This window comes from Malus domestica, chromosome 10 (genome assembly GCF_042453785.1).
Source record: "Malus domestica chromosome 10, GDT2T_hap1".
In the NCBI taxonomy this organism is placed as follows: Eukaryota; Viridiplantae; Streptophyta; class Magnoliopsida; order Rosales; family Rosaceae; genus Malus; species Malus domestica.
Genome location: NC_091670.1, coordinates 2,142,748 through 2,158,644, shown reverse-complemented (window position 1 = coordinate 2,158,644; position 15,897 = coordinate 2,142,748). Strand labels below are relative to the sequence as shown.

At 39.9% G+C, this 15,897-nt stretch overlaps 1 non-coding gene across 1 annotated transcript; it reads right to left on the bottom strand.

Annotated features, from left to right (window-relative positions):
* Nucleotides 1-264: 264 nt before the first annotated feature.
* LOC114819362 (small nucleolar RNA Z221/R21b) lies at nucleotides 265-350 on the bottom strand. Its single transcript, XR_003766418.1, has one exon. It is a non-coding gene; the product is annotated as a small nucleolar RNA Z221/R21b (small nucleolar RNA).
* Between the last annotated feature and the right edge of the window lie 15,547 nt (nucleotides 351-15,897).

The following is a 15,897-nucleotide window of genomic DNA, read 5'->3' as shown; positions in this document are numbered from 1 at the left end:
ATAAATAAATAAATAAAAGTAAAAAAAATGAAGACGGAAGATTTTTTTTTTTTGAAAGAGAAGACGGAAGATTTAGAAGGAACCATAAGACACCACGGTCCGCATCATGGTTGGATCCAAAGATCCCATCACTTGGACCCTCTCATCAAATCCCTATCATTCTTTTTATTTTTCTGAATTTTAATTTGAAATCTGGATTCATAGAGAAATTTGAAAAACAAAACAAAATGAGAAAACAGAAAATAGGAGCGGAGAGGAGAGGAGAGGCTCAGAAGGATTGGGTATGAGAAATTTATCAGCACAGATTCATCAGAGTGGTGCATGACTTCCTCAGGTGATCATCATTGCCCCTCCCTTCCCACGAACGCATACGCTGCTAAACAAACACCTGCAGACTCACTCACTCACTCGCAGAGACAGACACAGAAAGAGCGTGCGACGGACGAACTATTTTATCAGGAGGCCTTCTGCGGTGTAATTAATAGAGATGTGAGCAAAACCCTAGCTGCTAGCTCCTCGTTTTTGTACGGTCCAAAGGGCTAGAGGGCTCGTTTTAGCCCTGTCACAAAAAACCGTCTCCAACCGAGGGCCAAAGGGCCATAGGGCCAAACATAATTTATTATTTAAAAACTACAACTAAAATGTTGTTTAAGTTTCATGTTGTATAATTTTTATGTTGGTTAATGTTATTTAATGTTGTTTCATATTGTTTAATGTTGTTTCATGTTACTTAATTTAATTTAATGTTGTATAATGGCTTAGGAAGTTATAGGAAAAAAATAGAATTTAAAAAAAATATGAAACAAATTTTGTCAAATAGAAGTTATAGGAAAAAAAATGGAATTTAAAAAAAAATATGAAACAAATTTTGTGAAATAGAAGTTATAGGAAAAAAATGGAATTTAAAAAAAAAATATGAAACAAATTTTGTGAAATAGAAGTTATAGGAAAAAAATGGAATTTAAAAAACAATATGAAATAAATTTTGTGAAATAGAAGTTATAGGAAAAAAATGAAATTTAAAAAAAATATGAAATAAATTTTGTGAAATAGAAGTTATAGGAAAAAAAAAATATGAAACAAATTTTGTGAAATAGAAGTTATAGGAAAAAAATGGAATTTAAAAAAAAATATGAACCAAATTTTGTGAAATAGAAGTTATAGGAAAAAATAGAAGTTATATGAAAAATTTTGTAAATAAATAATAATAATAATAATGTAAAAAAAAATCAAATCAAATGCAACGGCTAGTAGCCGTTTCATTTGAATTTTTTTTTTTTAAATCCTGTCGGTTATAACCGACAGGAATAACAAAACTATAAAAAAAAAATAGCCAGCCCGGGGCTGGCTTGGCTGGCCGGAAGCAACCAGCCCTTTGGCCCTTTGGCCCTTTGAAATTCCGTGGGGCCCTCTGGCCCTCTGGACCCTTCGGTTGGAGATGGCCTTATCTGGAAGAAATCCACTCGATTCTGGTTAAGCATTCAACCACCCAACGCCTACTCTTCTTCTTTGGCTAACATATGTTTTAACAAGTTTGATTACACTTGGTTTTTGCAGAGATTTTATCACTTGGATAGGTTGAAGTCTAACTGAGGTACACACGTAAAGAAAGAAAACTAATGAGTGTACCGCCATGAGTCATAGTGTCCAGCATTCCTGTGTATATGTGTATGTGTGTGTGTGTGTGTGTAGATAAATATGTGGAAATCGTATTTGGTTATGTGTACTTAGTAAAGCAAAATTGTCTCTGTGTTTCGTATAAGTTTCTAATGTATCTCAATATGAAGGAACATCTATCGATGATATCCTCTGTACAGTTTTAATGGAAAATACTCACAAGTTTGGGTGCTTATGAATCTTTGCTTTTCGTAGTCTGTTTCCAGCATCAGGCATCACTTGGGAATGAGGACATGATCCTTAGAAAGTGTTATGAGGATTCCTTAGCTCCAATTGCAATTAGCTGTTATGGAATGATTAAATCACAAATACTATGCTTGATTTGATGAGAGGGATGTGGTCTGAAAGCTTAGGACTCACAAGCTTAGCAAGAGAGATTATGCATTAAATTTCTCTCATGCGCATCACGTACCTGTACATGAAATGAGCATCACATTACTTAATTAAATCATAGTCACTTGTTTTCATTCGAAAAAAATAGAAGGCCTATATTTGATGAAGTACGTTAACGCTTATTCCATACACATGTCGTGATACGTTTAAGAGAAAGTCTGATGCATGAAATTCCTTTATATATGATTATAGATTGGGCTTAATTAAGAGGTGTTTTCATAAGGTTTCTATAGTGATTATTAAGGCTAGGAATATCCTAGCTCAAGTAGCTGATTATATCATAGTTCACGCATGCCTGCCGTACCATTAAGTGCAAAGGTAGATTTTTTGTCATCATTTTAAAATGATGATAATGATCACCACTTTATTTATTACCATTTTATAAGTTTAAATTTTAAGATTTAAACTCATTTAATGGTGATAAGTCGGGTGATGACGAGCATCACTATTACTAGAGGACAGAGAGCAAAAATATTCACCAAGTGCAATGCACTTCGTTTTCTCCTCCAAAACTGGAATATTGCTAGGAAACCAGCATGCTTCAGCTTCCCTTTGTGCAAGGAGTTGGGCGACTATTAGCATTTTCGGACCGACGGCTTAAACTAAAGAGGAGAAGGCAAAGCCCTACATACTTAAAAATAATAATAATATTATTAATAAAAAATCTCTATATTATTTTAAGAGAGGCTGACCGACATTGACAATTCTATGCCCAAGAATAATTCTTTGGACAACCAGTTGGAAGACTTGGTAACGCATGATCTTTTTAAACCTACTAAGTTATTTATAGTTATTTTTAGAGCCAATAGATGGGCGTAGGCCCAAAGCCTATTAAAATGAAGAAAAAAAAAACATTAAATCAGCAAGCCAGCCTAAAAAAAATAGAAGACAGAACACACTGAGACGAAAACGACCGCCACAGCGCTCATAGAAAGTACTACTTTGACTAACCAACTAGATGATAAAAATCGTTCCACATAATTTTCTGTCCGTCCTGCGTCATTGAACAAATAAAAGATCAATTATTCGTCCACGTGCCCTTTTCTTATCTGTACAGATCGAGGTGGCAAAACCACCACCCTTGGTTCTGCATGTCCATGGTATCACACAGAGTTTATAATTTTCTTTCTTGATAAATGCTAATCATACACTTCCTTATTTGACATGTGTCTCATCGCCAAATTATGGTTAACATCTCAATTTAATGTTCTTTTTATTTTTTTAAACAATGATTTAAAAAGGTTGACTAAATAAAAACAAAAATAAATACAAACAAAACAGTTCTCTACCCAGCCATGCCAACCCAGACAAACACCACGCAGCCGCGCTGCCACTATCGGCAGCGACCAATTTCAACCCAATTCCTTATCAACCTATCACTCCACTCTTACCCTACAACAACATCTGCCACGCTCTTCACAACCGTCCCATTATCTTTGATCATCCTATCATAAAAATGCCTAAAATGGAAAAGCCATTTTTCAACTATTCTATAATTACCACAAAAGTTTGCACGATCCAAAGCCTTTCATGGGTGTTTATCCAATTTCTTCAAACATGAGTATTGTACATCAACTGACACACCCCGACCGAGATCAAGGCATGTTGGCCGTCACGTGAGAGTGACGTAGTCATGTGCACGGTGCGAAAGCGATAAAGATAGCAATTACATGAATAATTAAAAACTGAGTTACTAGAATGCACTACTAAACAGGGAGCGATAGGAGTTAATTACAACAATAAACACTCATAATCAGAGCATAAAAAGTCTATGTTCAGTCCAGTAGGACAAGTACTAATTATACAGTACCAGGTATGTCTTACTATTATTTGGATATGTCAGAACTGCCGACGACCTAGAGCCACCAACAGCGAACTTACTTAAAACCTGGAGGGGCGCAAAACAGAAAACGTGAGTGGGCAAAACAAATGTTTTACAAAATCATTTCATTTATCAACATAACTAACCCCTCGCTGTAAAATATGTATAATTTTCCCAGAATCAAGATATAAGCATATACATATATATATATCTGAAATCATAACCAGTCAATACATGCCTCACAATATTTATGTTCATATGTATATATATCGCGCCAAGATATAACAAAATAAGCAATTCAGGTAAGAATGAATTCATAGAAATATGACATGATAGCCAGAACCCCTATGGTAGTCTGTACGGCTGAATTCATAGCTCAAACTCAATCTAGCCGGAGTCACTTCTATGACCTATACGGCAATACACTGCACATAAGTCGGAACCACTAAAAATGGTCTGAACGACAAGATTGGATGAGATATAATTATGCTCAATCTTACTCTCTCAATATAGCCGAGCGATAAATTGCTAGTTACCTACAAGTCGGAACCATATAAGGTCTATACGACAAGTCCGTGCACTTAAATTGGATCCAAAGTGAGCATATAGTGCGGGGGTGACATAATAAACAGGCATGTATCATCTCTGGCTAAATCAATCACCCTAGGTGCAGGTTATGAGCTCAATCTTCATCAATGCATTTATAATCATTTTATTCACAATCAAGGCCTTTGACTCAATTAATGTATGACTGCATCTAACGTTTCGTTAGACTGCCTACGTACCCTGAATAGGGATCAAGTCATTCATAGTTCACATAATCACACATAACTTACCTGGACTTCCACATCACCACATTTATATATATATATGCAATCATACAATGCATATTCAAAATATAGAACTAATTGGCATATTATTTCAAGGCATACTTTCATTTAAATGCATTTCTGGGAATTTGTGAACACGGAAATTCCTGCGATAAACGAGATAAGAACACGTGTACAAAATAATTTTTGTATTAACGATTTAGGAGTTACAATCTCTTCTAACTTGATCCTCTGATTCGATCTCCGTAAGGTGTAAATTTGTGGATTGTGTTGTTGATCCAAGGGCCGTCGCGGCTTGATCCTGGATGAATAGTTGTGCGGATTTGTTGATGTCATTGATCCAAGGGGCTGTCAGGGCTTGATCTTGGGAGGAACGGATGATGAAAACTTTCTTCAAGGGCCGTCGGGGCTTGATCTTGAAGGAGGATTTGACGAAGACCGAAGAGGGCTTTCTTGATTCTTCGGGAACCTGGATGCTTGAGAGCTTCGGAGTTTCAAAACTTCAAGGATTTTGCCTAATGATTTTGGTCCCTCTCCAAATGAATGAAATGGGCTTGTATTTATAGAATTTTCTAAGGCATTTTGAGTATAATATTCCAGATGAAATAAATCATCTTTGCCAGGTGTTGACACGTGTCATATTTGATGCCTTTTCTGACTCATTTCAATTTTTCGTCGAGTCACACGCTACGTGTAAAATTTATGTAATACATGAGTGTTGAGTTGCATATGCTCGCAATTAGTTACTCAACTAGTATGAAGAGGAAGCTTGACAAGCTGGCCGAGTCCGAAAGTCGGGCTCGGAGTGATCATCAAAGGTTTATGGCGTTACTCCCGAGGCAACGTTTGCCTTCGTCGTCTGGTGCTTCACCAAGTGTTGAGGCTCCGGAAAATCAAACTCTGACGCTTCATCTTTCTGGAGCTCCGTCGAGTGCTGAGGCACCTCCTGATCAACCTTTGTGAATGCTCCCTCCTGTTTGCTCTACCAATGTAAAATGTACATTTTTGTAATTTATCGGAGAAACCAATAAACAAGCTTTGTTTCACTCAGTGTACATTTTTTTTTCTGAAATTATAACTATTTTCTGCTTTTGTGTAAGACATCCATATTTTCATTATTGCCGTGTGTTGCCTTCAGCCAAAGGCAAATCTTTAACAACTTGCACACACACACCACATCAAAAATTTATACTTTCTTATTTGCTTTCGGTGCCACTACCTTTCTTTACAATTTTTTATTTTTTATTTTTTTTTCTGCACATGGTGTTTGATACCATCCATTTCTATATATATATATATATATATATATATTTTTTTTTTTTCTTTTCTTTTCTTGCACATGGAGCCAGATGCACCATTCATTTTTTTTTATATTTTCTTTTCTTTTCTTGTGCCCATGCATCACCACCTTCCTTTCCCATTTTTATTTTCAATCGTGCGCCCACCCATTATTTATATATATATATATATATATTTTTTTTTTTTCTTTTCTTTTCTTGCACATGATGCTAGATGCACCATCCATTTTTTTTATATTTTCTTTTCTTTTCTTGCACATGGTGCCCATGCAACACCACCTTCCTTTCCCATTTTTTTTTAATCATGCACCCACCCATTATATATATATATATATATATATTTTATTTTTTATGGTGCGGATGCACCAACATTCCACCATTTTTTTTTCTTTCTTTTTTTTTTTTGTATAAATTTGGGTGATGGGTAGAGGAATTTGTAGGGAAGGACGAAAACGAACGGAGAGCTGCGGCCGAGGCTTCTTGACCGGCTAGTCGTTTGACGGCGGTCATTGAAGTTTTTCGCCGTTGTTGTTTGCCACTGCCACTACACAACCATTGCACCGTCACTGCATTCTTGCTGCCTTGCACCGCCATTGTACAACCATTGGAAAGCCATTGCACAGCCACTGCATTTTCGCTGCCTTGCACCGACACCATACAACCATTGCACTGCCACTACACAACCATTGCACTGCCATTGCAATTTTTTTACTGCCTTGCAGAGGAAAAGACGGACGAGGAGTTGTAAGAGGCAAGAGATGGAGGAGATGTAGAGTAGAGTGTCGAGCTTCACGATTGGCTAGTCGTTTGACGGCGGTCGCTTTGAAGTTCTTCACCGACTTTGACCATGGTGGCCAGATGATGCACTGGGCGAGGAGGAAGACGGCGAAGGCGACGAGGGCGGAGCCAGCAGGGAACAGTTTGCGGCTTCAAGGATGTGGATGATCAAATACCGAACTATCCAAGCTACTATGTCTCCTTCACCATGTCATCTTGCATGCAGACACCGAAACAGACGAAGCTTATGCTCAGATGACACTTCTGCCCGTGTCATCGTTTGTAAAAGATGCCCTATTGAGATCAGACCTTGTGCTTAAGACAACTAACCCTAAACCAGAGTTTTATTTTATTTTATTTGGCAGCAAGTGATACAAGCACTCATGGAGGTTTCTCAGTGCCCTGACATGCAGCAGAAAAGATTTCCCTCCTCTTGATGCAACCACCAATCAGGGAGACAGTCCATGCGTGGAGCCAGGACACGGAGCAGTCGTGATCGAGCCGGTCGTGTGTAGCAGAGAGAGTCAGAGGTGGCGGAGACAGAGCTTGTCCTCCAATGCCGGTGACGAGAAAGCAGATGAGTGCCACGTTGAAGATGTTCTATCTCGGATGCTGCTGCTCTACCATGGTTCAAAACGACGACGAGGTAGTAAGTTTGGAGACGCAGGTATGCACAGAGGAGGAGCAGAGGATACGGGCTGGCGTGGAGGCCGTGTGCGCTTGAAGGTGTGGCGGCTGAGCTGCAGTTGCGTCGCAGGGGAAGATGAAGGCAAACGAGATCAGGCTGCGGTGAAATGAGGGGCTAGGTGGCGTGCACGGCTTGTGGTGGAGGCCAACTCGCTCTAGGTGTGCGCACCATATGCAGCAGGCGGGGTTTAGTGAAGTGGGGCAGCAAAGAGCTGCACAAAGACCGATGAAGATGACGGTGGATTTAGAGATGTCTTGGAAGGCATGACGAATGGAAACAGAAGCGTGGATGCCATTACTGAGCGCTGAGCAACTGAGTCGGACCGCGTCAAAACCAAGCATGGTTGTCCGATTGAGGAGGAAGATAAAGGAAAAAGCAAAATGAGCCTCTTGCACGGCTCATGGCATCAGCCAATCTTTGGGCTTCTAGGCCTGTAAAATGGAAGGAGGCCTGGGCTGAAGCAATTGCAAACTATAATTTTTTTTTTAAATACACAATAACATATGTATTCATTTTTTTTTGTAATAAAATTGACTTTCTTTAATAAAACATTTGTTTATTTATTTTTTATTTTGATGTGACTAAACTCAAAGTTGAATGTTCGAGCTGCCTACGTACCCTTCCAAAGAAGAGATCAAGTCATAACGTAGTTCAAATATACTTTTTTTTCCTTGGTATTTTCTTTTGGTGCCGTTTGCAGTTTCAACTCGTGCATGCAAGGAGAATTTGGTGTCGCCTTTTATGCTCGTGTAGACAAGGAGCTTTGGTTGTCACATTTTAGGCTTGTGTGGACCAGGAGCGTTGTTGTCACCTTTTAGGCTCGTGTGAACAAGGAGCATCGGTTGTCGACTTTTTGGCTCGTGCGAACGAGGAGCTTTTGGTGCCGTTTGCAGTTTCAACTCGTGCAGGCAAGGAGTTTTGTGCCATGCAGTTTAGACTCATGCGGGCGAGGATAATTGGTGTTGCCTTTTATGCTCGTGCAGACCAGGAGCTTTGTGCCATGCAGTTTAGACTCGTGCGGGCGAGGAGAATTTGGTAAATTTGTCAAGCAATTTTCGAAAGGCATTACTCACAATCTTCATAGCAAGGAGTCTTGACCGAGTGATTGAAGAAGTCTTCGGGCAAGAAGTCGCGCATCATGATGGCAACGGACGATCTTTGTGTCGCAATTTCATCATCTTTAACATTTTCGTGTAGCTTTGGAGGTTGACGAAAGCTGCTTCGCCCCCTTTCCAATTGGTGAACTTATGGAGGAGACGTATGCTTCTTGGGCAGTTTCTTTAGAGTAACATGTGTCCATCCTTCAACTTCACTTGACTTAATTGACGTGGTTTTGGAGCATGCCCCCAGCGGTTGAGGTGAAGAATTTTGAGTCGAAAGAGCCAGAAGTGACGGTGGTATAGTTTGACTTCACCACATCGTCAAGATCTAGCTCGATGATTCCTTTCTGAGCTAACTTCATGATAAGATCTTTCAGCACGAAGCACTTTTCTGTCGGATGATTGATGAAGTGGTGGAATTTACAGTACCTTGGACTGTCAGTACGATTCATCTCTTCCGGCCGTCTACACTCAGGTAGGTCGATCACCTTTTTGTCAAGCAAGTCTTTCAACATGGCAACCACATCAGAGTCGGGGAATGGATAAGTCTTCTCCTCAAGCTCCTTCAAAGTGCGTCTATGTATCTCTTGATCACGAAAAGCTTCAGTTTGAATCGCCTTGCCTCGTGTAGAGATTTTGACGGGAGCTGTGTTGACCGTCATTGCTTCTTTTGTGGGTTTCCATGCAAACTTATCCACATTTGCCCCCAAAAATTTGTCATTCTTATAGTTGGCGATCGGTTCTTTCTTCCCATGATGGGCGATACTCAACTCTATGTCATGGGCGCGGGTGGCTAACTCCTCGAATGTCCGTGGTTTGATGTCTTGAAGGATGTAATGTAATCCACACTGCATACCTTGAACACACATCTCAATCGATGAGGTTTTCGAAAATCTGTCTTTGCAGTCGAGACTTAGAGTGCGCCATCGGTTGATGTAGTCAACGACTAGCTTATCTTCCCACTGCTTCATATTTGTGAGCTCCAGCATGCTTACAGTGCGGAGGGTGCTGTATAAGCGGTTGAGGAATTCTCTTTCCAATTGCTCCCAGTTGTTGATGGACTTAGGCTCTAGCTCCGTGTACCATTCAAAGGCGTTTCCTTTCAGTGAGCGCACAAACTGCTTGGCGAGGTAGTCTCCCTCCGTTCCAGCGTTGTTGCAAGTTTCGACGAAATGTGCAACGTGCTGCTTTGGGTTTCCTTTTCCATCAAACTGCATGAACTTTGGTGGTTGATAACCCCTTGGCATCTTCAGGGCATCAATCTTCTTGGAGTAGGGTTTCGAGTAGAACAAGGAGGTTTGTGAGCTACCTTCGTACTGCACCTTGTTGGTGTTGGTGATCATCTCCTGCAGCTGCCGAATAGAAAGAGATCCCATGAGTACCGCTGCTTGGTCTGGCTCTGGCTTCACATCGACTTTCTCCACCAGAGGCTCCTCATCCTCGTCGTTTTCCTTCTTTAATGGATTAACCTCTGGCTCGACTTTCACGTCGGGCTTGGCATCTAGTTGGTTAACGAGTGCAGCGATTTGCAAGTCTTTTTCTTCCACAATCTGTGTTAGCCTTGCGATCGCTTCATTCATTTGAGCCAGTTGTTCTTTAATGGAGGTAACGCCGATGGTCATGACTTGTGCAACCAATAGACGTGACTTTCCTTTAGACAACCAGGATGCTGACGAAGAACGTCGTTGGCTGCTTTGGGATGTCATGTTGTGTGCCTCAGCATCATGCTTCAGTGCCTCCAGCGAGGTTAGATTGATGACAGACTCGCACCTTTGATACTCCCCTTGCTCTTTTAGATGCACCAACTTTGAAGTGGCATGTTGAGGAGCGTTTGTGGCGCCAATGGATTGTCCATTCGCGGTAGAAGTGCTCAGGATCCTTCCCTTGGTGGTTGCGAGAACGGCTTATCCCTTGCTTGATGCCATTGATTTTGAGGTGTGATTTGATTTCTTGAACGGAGAAAGAGCTGAGAGGTAGAGATTGTCCCACTGGACGTGCCAAATTTGTGAACACGGAAATTCCTGCAATGAACGAGACAAGAACACGTGTACAAAATAATATTTGTATTAATGATTTAGGGGTTACAATCTCTTCTAACTTGATCCTCTGATTCGATCTCCGTAAGGTGTAAATTTGTGGATTGTGTTGTTGATCCAAGGGTTGTCGGGGCTTGATCCTGGATGAACAGTCGTGCCGATTTGTTGATGTTGTTGATCCAATTGGCCGTCGGGGCTTGATCTTGGAAGGAACGGATGATGAACACTTTCTTCAAAGGCCGTTGGGGCTTGATTTTGAATTGGTGGAAGTTCTTTAAGGGTCGTCGGGGCTTGATCTTGAAGGAGGATTTGACGAAGAACGAAAAGGGCTTTCTTGATTCTTCGGGAACCTGGATGCTTGAGAGCTTCGGAGTTTCAGAGCTTCAAGGATTTTGCCTAATGATTTTGGTCCATCTCCAAATGAATGAAATGGGCTTGTATTTATAGAATTTTCTAAGGCCTAATTTTGAGTATAATATTCCAGATGAAATAAATCATCTTTACCAGGTGTTGACACGTGTCATATTTGAAGCCTTTTCTGACTCATTTCAATTTTTCGTCGAGTCACACGCTACGTGTAAAATTTATGTAATACATGAGCGTTGAAATTATAACTATTGGTCAACATTTATTTCACCGAAATTTCGATGTCTACAAAAATATATCAAGTATGTAAATATATACTGAAAACAAAAGCCCAGTCACTGATATGTCGACAGGCCGTAACCCCCAAGTCGCCCGTGGATACTCTCGTCCTTGGGATACGTCTCACCTATATGCGAATTAACTATAAAAACGTTATTTTAAAGCACATATGCCAAACTAGCTAATAACTTCTCATACATTGCTCAAAATGGGTATATAAATATACCACAGTGATCTACTCGACGTCGCGGACGTCGAGATATTTTTAAAATAATTTTCCTAGGGCCCACGCTCCCTCACGCGCATCATCTTTTTCGTCCAGACGCCGGAAAGCTCGCCGGGATCGAAAAGCTGGGCAACCCTGTAATCGACGATTTCTCACTCGTTTCTACACCATTTTTCATGAAATTTTCACCCAAATGTCACAAATATCAAGAGGAAGAAGGTTATCCCTCTTTAGAGCCTCAATTCCTTCGAAAACATGTCGGGAAAATCTCACCAAAATTGGCCACCTTCATACCTCGTGATCCCGACGTCCAAAACTTTCAAACGAAGCACTCTGAGCTTCCTTAGGACCTCACTAAGCTCGCTATAAGCTTGGATTGTCCTAAAACACAACCATTTAAAAGTTCATGAATAGTGCTCAACTCGAAGCTTGAATTTTCAACGTGAAATCGAACGAGTTCTTACCTGAAATGGGTACCTTTAAACTCGTATGGTCCTCACGAACACAATGATGCTAAATTTGGCCACGATCCGTGAAGATTCAAGGGTCTTGGGTGCTTATCCGTACCATTTCGAAGGAGAAAGAGAGTGAAACCGAGAGAGAGAGAAGAGAGAGAGAGCACGGGGGGAGTGAGAGAGAAAAGGTATGGATGTGTGTGGTCCAATCAACACACCAATCACAACTAACCAAGGTTTAGTTCTCATTGACCCCAAAACTTAGGGAAATAATTATATTGGTCCACTTCTAAAACCATGCCACGTTCGACTCATTTCAACGAACAAGGGCAAATCCGTCTTTTCACCACTACGATAACAAATTCTCAGGACAGGCTGTGACATCAACGGATAAAGACCCACCGAAGAACTCAACTAAATCCATTTCTTCTCACATGCCCAGTTGAAAAAATCCAAAGCCTTTCATGGATCTTTATCCAATTTCTTCAAAACATAGATTACTGCATCAGTGGTCAGTGATGGGTACGACTCGGATAACTCGTTGTTGAACTCACCAGACCACACAGGTTAGAGAAAACGAGTTGTTGACTTGCAGGATCGATGAAGAATAGAGATGAGAGAGACGGGAGAAGGGTGAAGAAAAGAGAGGGAGAGAGTGAAAATATGGTTTTTCCAGCGGCAGAACGGAGATCTGGTCACCGGCGATGACGTGGGTAGGTGTTTATCGGGTTTGTTGGGTGGGGAATTTGAAGCGCTGGAGTAAATTTGATAAAAGTCCATTTTTTTTAGCCAATAGTAGGAATAGTCCAATTTATTAAAATAAGTCCAATTCCTTAAATTTAATTATTTAATTATCAATAATTATCTATTCAATGATAATATTTATTATAAAAATCAAATTTCTTCCTAATTATCTCTTTGATTATTTCTTTTTATTTATTTATTTTTTGTTATTTCTTGTTCTTCCTCCTGCTTTAAACCCCATTTATAGATTTTATTTTTAATTTTTATAATCAACCTATATCACAAGTTAATTATTTTTATGTATCTATATGACAAATTCTTTTTTATAATCAATGTGTCACAGATTAATGTGTCCTGCTTGTAGATATATTATGTTTTTTTCCTACCTTTTAATTAGGTTTCATATCTCGCTTACAGGTATAATATACATTCATATATTTGTTACTTGAGTTAAGGTAGAATGTTTTATAGATAATTTATGTTAGTATATTAGTTATTTTTGTTATAAGATATTAATTAGATTTTTTGGAGTTGAAAAATGCATAATATTAGAAGATTTTAATTGATTTATATTATTTTTTTTAAATATATAAAATGAGTATAAAAGAAATAAAAACATGTAATTAGATAACTAGACCCACTTTAAAAAACTATCTATATTTTTGGACCTAGATCTAAAAGCCCCTATTTTATATTGTGTTTTAAATCACTGTTAAAAAAATAAAAAGAACATTAAATAAAGATGTTAACCATAGTTAGAAGATGAAACACATGGCAAACAAAGTACACACAAGGTTAATATGGGCAAGCAAAAATGCACCCTTTCATTTGGGGGAAAATTGCATTCTCTTGGTCAGTGGCTGACGAGTGGTATGCAGCTGTTATTGCATGTAAGACCTAAAAAATGCACTGACATTCATGCAAACTAGCCTTTGCACGCGGCACTGACATTCATGCAAACTAGCTTTCGTGCACGCATTTATGCGCATGCAAAATATATTTTTTAAATCACGGTATTCTACGCTCGATTTATACATTTTAAATGTATTTATATACATAAATTGATAAAAGAAAAGTCAAATATTTGAAGTAAATGAATAATTTTAGATCATGCTAGAAGAAACTCCTGATAAATCAATTAAAGCAGTTGAATTCACATAATAAAATTGATCTCTATAGAATTTACTTTAAAAATAGAGAAAATAATATTTAATAAAGTTTTTTATTGAATCATATTATTGCTAGCCGATTGTGAAGTTAAGCTCACCTGTAACAATCTCACATCGCCCAAGGGAGTGGATCGTCTATGCCTTATATGTATATTCTCATATATACCTAGCACGAGGCCTTTTAGGAGCTTACTGGCTTCGAGTTCCATCAGAACTCCGAAGTTAAGCGAGTTCGCGCGATAGCAATCCCAAGATGGGTGACCCACTGGGAAGTTCTCGTGTAAGTTCATAGAAACAAAACTGTGAGGGCGTGGTCGGGTCCCAAAGCGGACAATATCGTGCTACGGTGGAGTCAAGCCCGGGATATGATGGGGGCCCGAGCTGGGATGTGACACCACCTCCTTTCCTTAGTGTAGATAATATTGTTTGTTTAAAAAAAATCATTTGACAATTAATTTAATCACATTATTATTCGCGTACTGTTGATGCACAAAATCAGCGAAGACTTTGGTACAACAGAAAGTGTCAGGTTTTATGACCTTCGCTTGGTTGCTTCGGTCACTAGTGAGGATAAGTACGTAAATGAATAGAGACAGAGAAGCAAACACAGGATGTACGTGGTTCACCCAGATTGGCTACGTCCACGGAGTAGAGGAGTTCTTATTAGTAGTGAAGGGCTTACACAAGTACAAAGGATCAAGCTCTCAATTTAGAGAGTTCTTGTGAATGATTTAACACAAATGGCATTAGGCCATATTGTGGGGGAATGACCCCTATTTATAGAAAAACTTGTAGCTTTGTCACATTGACATGTGTCATGTTGTGATTGGTTCTTGATGTCGACACGTGCTGCGCTCTGATTGGCTTCTAATCTTGACACGTGTCGATTAGTGATTGGCCTCCTGGTCGGAGGGGAACTCTTCTGGGTCCTTGACAGTATAGCGTTGGCCGGTGCTCGGTAGTTTCGGGATTGGTCAAGTATGGTACAAACAGTGCTCCCCTAAGTTCCCGAGTGAGGGAAACTCCTCGGTTGGGGACTTGCAAGATCCAATCCCTTGAGTAATCACGAAACTTCTAAGTACCGAAGTGTGGTCTGATCTTCATCTGCCCTTCTCTAGAAGTACCTTTCCTCCATCCGGGAATGGTGTATTTAGCTGATGTTGACGCATAAGGTAATGTATCAATTTCACTTGAAGCTTAGTTGTAGTTTCGGGCTTAGTCAAGTGTGATACAAACCCTATAGTAGGAGTCCCCCAAGTCGCCGAGCTAGGAGATCTGCCGAAAGAGGTGACAGACAAGGTAAGCAGTCAAACTTCCAAGTAAGCAACCCAGGATCAGAGATTTGACTTCGGCTTCCGGTTGATTGTTCTTCTTCTCCTTGTCTCTCATTCAACTGTCAGGATAAGGAGAAGCAAATGGATAAGAGATGATATGAGATATTTTTGCTTTTGAAGAAGTAACTTTCCACAGGCTTATTCTTGAACTGTGCTGGAGGGTTTTCTGGTGCCCTTCAGAGTATAAGGCCGACTCAAAAATTTGAGGGTCAAAACAAGTCCATCAAATCTAGAGTACGTTCGACCTTGATGATATGGGATACTTTTGCTGTTGACGGAATAATGAATGTGGTATGGGAATGTGTCGTGCTGTAGTGATCTGTTTCAGCCCACCGTTGAACCTTCTGCTTCAATCTTTTGCATGGCAGAAGTGGTGTGCAACCTTTGCATTCAAATGGTCCTTCAGAACATTCCTTCATAGTGACTCATCCCCGCTTGGCAGCTTCAGTGTAAAGAGCCAATATCTGATCAACTGTCATGAGGTATTTGCCGGTGGAATTCGTGACCTTGACAGCAGTTGAGGATGAGTACTCGAGAGCAATGCTAAGTAAGCAACCAGGCAAAGGCTCCAGGCAGTCAGTTCCAAATTGAAGGTTTGATTTCAGGTTCCGACTGACTGCTCTCTTTCTCCTTGTCCTGCAGGTGTGGACAAGGACAAAGACAAAGACAGGGAGAAAGCATGATATGGGATACTCTTGCTTTC